General features: G+C 35.1%; 1 non-coding gene across 1 annotated transcript; it reads left to right on the top strand.

The window, feature by feature from the left end:
* Positions 1–532: 532 nt before the first annotated feature.
* LOC148571001 (small nucleolar RNA R71) lies at positions 533–640 on the top strand. Its single transcript, XR_015908944.1, has one exon. It is a non-coding gene; the product is annotated as a small nucleolar RNA R71 (small nucleolar RNA).
* Positions 641–4,556: the final 3,916 nt, after the last annotated feature.

The raw sequence follows: 4,556 nt of genomic DNA, 5'->3' as shown, positions 1-4,556 counted from the left end.
GAGTGGATGATGGAAAAGGTTTACTATTGTTAAACCTATTTCTGCCACCATTATTAAAGCCTTGTTGAGGCTTTTGTTGATCCTTCCATGAGAGATTTGGGTGATTTCTCCATGAGGGATTATAGGTGTTTCTATAGGGTTCACCCATATAATTCACCTCTGCAATTGCAGGATTCTCAGGATCATAAGCTTCTTCTTCAGCAGATGCCTCTTGAGTACTGTTGGATGTAGCTTGTATTCCATTCAGACTCTGAGAAATCATATTGACTTGCTGAGTCAATATTTTGTTCTGAACTAATATAGCATTCAGAGTATCAATTTCAAGAACTCCCTTCTTCTGAGGCGTCCCATTACTCACAGGATTCCTCTCAGAAGTGTACATGAACTGGTTATTAGCAACCATGTCAATGAGTTCTTGAGCTTCTGCAGGCGTTTTCTTTAGGTGAATGGATCCACCTGCAGAAGTATCCAATGACATCTTAGCTAATTCAGATAGACCATCATAGAATATATCCAGGATGGTCCATTCGGAAAGCATGTCAGAAGGACACTTTTTGGTCAGTTCCTTGTATCTCTCCCAAGCTTCATAGAGGGATTCACCTTCTTTCTGTCTGAAAGTTTGAACATTCACTCTAAGCTTACTCAGCTTTTGAGGAGGAAAGAACTTGGCTAAGAAAGCCTTGACCAGCTTATCCCAAGAGTTCAGGCTATCTTTGGGTTGAGAGTCCAACCACACTCTAGCTCTGTCTGTTACAGCAAAAGGGAAAAGCATGAGCCTGTAGACTTCAGGATCTACTCCATTAGTATTAACAGTATCACAGATCTGCAAAAATTCAGTTAAGAACTGAAAAAGATCTTCAGATGGAAGTCCATGGAACTTGCAGTTCTGCTGCATCAGAGAAACTAATTGAGGTTTCAGCTCAAAATTGTTTGCTCCAATGGTGGGGATGGAGATGCTTCTTCCATGTAAATTAGAATTAGGTGCAGTAAAGTCACCAAGCATCCTCCTTGCATTATTATTATTTTCGGCTGCCATATCCTCTTCTTGTTCGAAAAATTCTGTAAGGTTATCTCTGGATTGTTGTATTTTAGCTTCTCTTAGTTTCCTCTTCAGAGTCCTTTCAGGTTCAGGGTCTGTTTCAACAAGAATGTTCTTGTCCTTGCTCCTGCTCATATAAAAAAGAGGGAACAGAAAAATAATAATAATAGGGATCCTTTTTACCCAGGTATAGAGGTTCCCCTGTGTGAGTAGAAGAAGAAAAGAATGTAATGTAAAGAAGGGAAGAAGAGAAAATTCGAACACAGATGGAAGAGGGGGTTCGAATTTGGGTGAGATGAAGTGTTAGTAGATGAATAAATAAATAGAAGGAGATGAGAGAGAAAGAGAATTTTCAAAAATTATTTTTGAAAAATGGTTAGTGATTTTCGAAAATTAAAAGAAGAAATAAATTAAAATTGAATTTTGAAACAATTAGTTAATTAAAAAGAATTTTTGAAAAAAGAAGGAGATATTTCGAAAATTAGAGAGAGAGTTAGTTAGGTAGTTTTGAAAAAGATAAGAAACAAACAAAGAGTTAGTTAGTTAGTTGAAACAAATTTTGAAAATCAATTTTTGAAAAGATAAGAAGATAAGAAGTTAGAAAAGATATTTTAAAATCAAATTTTTGAAAAGGATATGTTTTAAAAAGATATGATTGAAAAGATATGATTTTGAAAAAGATAAGATAAAAAAGATATTTTTGAAAAAATATGATTGAAATTAGTTTTGAAAAAGATTTGATTTTTAAAATCACAATTAAATGACTTGATTCACAAGAAATCACAAGATATGAATCTAGAACTTAAAGTTTGAATCTTTCTTAACAAGTAACAAACTTGAAATTTTTGAATCAAAACATTAATTGTTGATAATATTTTCGAAAATTATGAGATAAAATAAAAAAATATTTTAGAAAAATATTTTTATAATTTTCAAAAATAAATAAAATAAATGAAAAAGATTTGATTTTTGAAAAAGATTTTGAAAAAGATAAGATTTTTAAATTGAAAATTTGATTTGACTCATAAGAAACAATTAAATTTTAAAAAGTTTTAAAAAAGTCAACTCAAATTTTCGAATTTATGAGAAGAAAAAGGAGAAGATATTTTTTTTGATTTTTGAATTTTTAATGATGAGAGAGAAAAACATGAAAATGATGCAATGCATGAAAGTTATGGATCAAAACAATGAATGCATGCAAGAATGCTATGAATGTCAAGATGAACACCAAGAACACTTTGAAGATCATGATGAACATCAAGAACATATTTTTGAAAAATTTTTGAGGCAAAGAAAACATGCAAGACACCAAACTTAGAAATTTTTCATGTATAAACACTATGAATGCAAGAATGCATATGAAAAATAAGAAAAGACACAAAACAAGAAAATATGAAGATCAAACAAGAAGACTGGCCAAGAACAACTTGAAGATCACGATGAATGCAATGCATGAATGCAATTTTCGAAAAATGCAAGATGAGTATGCAATTGACACCAAACTTAAAAATTGACTCAAGACTCAAACAAGAAACATGAAATATTTTTTTTTTATTTTTATGATTTTCTAATTTTTTTTGGATTTTTCGAAAATTATTTGTGAAAAAGAAAAATAAGGATTCCAAAATTTTTAATATGAATTCCAGGAATCTTGCACTCTTAGTCTAAAGCTCCAATCTGAGGGTTAGACATGGCTTAATAGCCAGTCAAGCTTTAGCATGTAAATCAGGTGGATCAGGAACAGCAGCAGGTGGATTAGCAACAACTAGCTTGCTCTTGATAATGTTGGGTTGGAAGCCCCAGTCTAAATGAATTTAGACATGGCTTTACAGCCAGTCAGGCTTCAACATGCTTCATGAAACACTAGAATTCATTCTTAAAAAAATTTTAGAATAATTTTTGAAAGATTTTTTTTTTGAAAAATTTTTGAAAATAAAACAAAAAGAAAATTACCTAATCTGAGCAACAAGATGAACCGTCAGTTGTCCAAACTCGAACAATCCCCGACAACGGCGCCAAAAACTTGGTATGCGAAATTGTTACTCAGGTTAGGTTGTAAAATTTGTTGCTCGTTCTCTCCCTGGCAATGGCGCCAAAACTGGTGCACAATACCATGGTCCAAACATAACTTCACAACTTCGCACAACTAACCAGCAAGTGCACTGGGTTGTCCAAGTAATAAAACCTTACGTGAGTAAGGGTCGATCCCACGGAGATTGTTGGTATGAAGCAAGCTATGGTCACCTTGTAAATCTCAGTCAGGCGGATATCAAATAGTTATGGAGTTTTCGAAAATAAATAATAAATAAATAGAAAATAAAGATAGAAACACTTATGTAATTCATTGGTGAGAATTTCAGATAAGCGTATAGAGATGCTTTCGTTCCTCTGAATCTCTGCTTTCCCGCTATCTTCATCCAATCAGTCTTACTCCTTTCCATGGCAAGCTTTCTGTAAGGGCATCACCGTTGTCAATGGCTACATCCCATCCTCTTGTGAAAAAGGTCCAAATGCTCTGTCATGGCACGACTAATCATCTGAGGTTCTCGATCATACTGGAATAGGATTCACCCTCCTTTTGCGTCTGTCACTACGCCCAGCACTCGCGAGTTTGAAGTTCGTCACAACCATCCCTTCCAAGATCCTACTCGGAATACCACAGACAAGGTTTAGACTTTCTGGATCTCAGGAATATCCATCCATGGGTTCTAACTTATACCACGAAGATACTAATAACTCGAACTCGGTCCTCTATATTAGATATCTAAGAGATACTCATTCTAGCTTGTTTGCATGTAGAACGGGAGTGTTTGTCAGGCACGCGTTCATAAGTGAGAATGATGATGAGCGTCACATAATCATCACATTCATCATGTTCTTGGGTGCGAATGGATATCTTAGAACCGGAATAAGTTGAATTGAATAGAAAACAGTAGCACTTTGCATTAATTCATGAGGAACAGCAGAGGTCCACACCTTAATCTATGGAGTGTAGAAACTCTACCGTTGAAAAATACATAAGTGATGAAGGTTCAGGCATGGCCGAGAGGCCAGCCCCCAAAACGTGATCAATATGATCCAAAGATGAACTAAAAAATCATAAGATGTCTAAAAGACTAGAAGTTCTATTTATACTAAACTAGTTACTAGGGTTTACAGAAATAAGTAATTGATGTATAAATCCACTTCCGGGGCCCACTTGGTGTGTGCTTGGGCTGAGCTTGAAGTTTACACGTGCAGAGGCTTCTTCTGGAGTTGAACACCAAGTTGTAACGTGTTTTTGGCGTTCAACTCTGGTTCGTGACGTGTTTCTGGCGTTTAACTCCAGACTGCAGCGTAGAACTGGCGTTCAACACCCTTTTGTGTCATCTAAACTCTGCCAAAGACTGAACTATTATATATTGCTGAAAAGTCCTGAATGTCTACTTTCCAACGCAATTGAAAGCGCGCCATTTTGAGTTCTGTAGCTCCAGAAAATCCACTTTGAGTGCAGGGAGGTCAGAATCCAACAGCATCA

This window comes from Arachis ipaensis, chromosome B3, assembly GCF_059453495.1.
Source record: "Arachis ipaensis isolate K30076 ecotype BB chromosome B3, ASM5945349v1, whole genome shotgun sequence".
NCBI classification, from domain to species: domain Eukaryota; kingdom Viridiplantae; phylum Streptophyta; class Magnoliopsida; order Fabales; family Fabaceae; genus Arachis; species Arachis ipaensis.
The sequence above is the reverse complement of the archived record's forward strand: the minus strand, read 5'-3'. Positions and strand labels throughout refer to the sequence as shown.